The sequence below is a fragment of the Penaeus monodon genome, chromosome 33 (genome assembly GCF_015228065.2).
Source record: "Penaeus monodon isolate SGIC_2016 chromosome 33, NSTDA_Pmon_1, whole genome shotgun sequence".
NCBI lineage: Eukaryota > Metazoa > Arthropoda > Malacostraca > Decapoda > Penaeidae > Penaeus > Penaeus monodon.
The window spans coordinates 2,637,951-2,638,358 of NC_051418.1; the positions used below are offsets into that span (position 1 = coordinate 2,637,951).

Consider the following 408-nt stretch of genomic DNA (forward strand, 5'->3'; position numbering starts at 1 on the left):
AAATGTAAAATAATACTTTGAACACAAATATTCTTTCATGTCTTGGCTGCAGTTAAGTTAGAAACTGTAATCAACTTGGCCCACACCTGTGGCTTTGATCAATTGGAGCTTATCTTTGCCTGAGAGTAGTGGCATCATTGGTTTGGTGTCACTGTTATGTAAAGGCACCTAAATTGAAGGAAACATTGTATATTTTGAATATTTACTTTCTTTAGCTATGAGGGATGAAATACCTAATGTTTTAGGTGCTAAAATGACACAGCCTATGAGACTCAACTGCCAGTTAGCCAATTTTTGAAACTCAGAATGTGGGCTAAGGTGTCAAAAGTATAAGATTATTGTTTTTGTACATTACTAATATATTTTTGTGCCGGCAACCTCAATGTTCTTTCTCTTTTGCTTTATTGT

At 34.6% G+C, this 408-nt stretch overlaps 1 protein-coding gene across 1 annotated transcript in view; it reads left to right on the forward strand.

The window, feature by feature from the left end:
• Positions 1-408, forward strand: part of LOC119593941 — a gene marked incomplete at its 5' end in the record, with an annotated part of 30,134 nt that overhangs the window by 13,722 nt on the left and 16,004 nt on the right.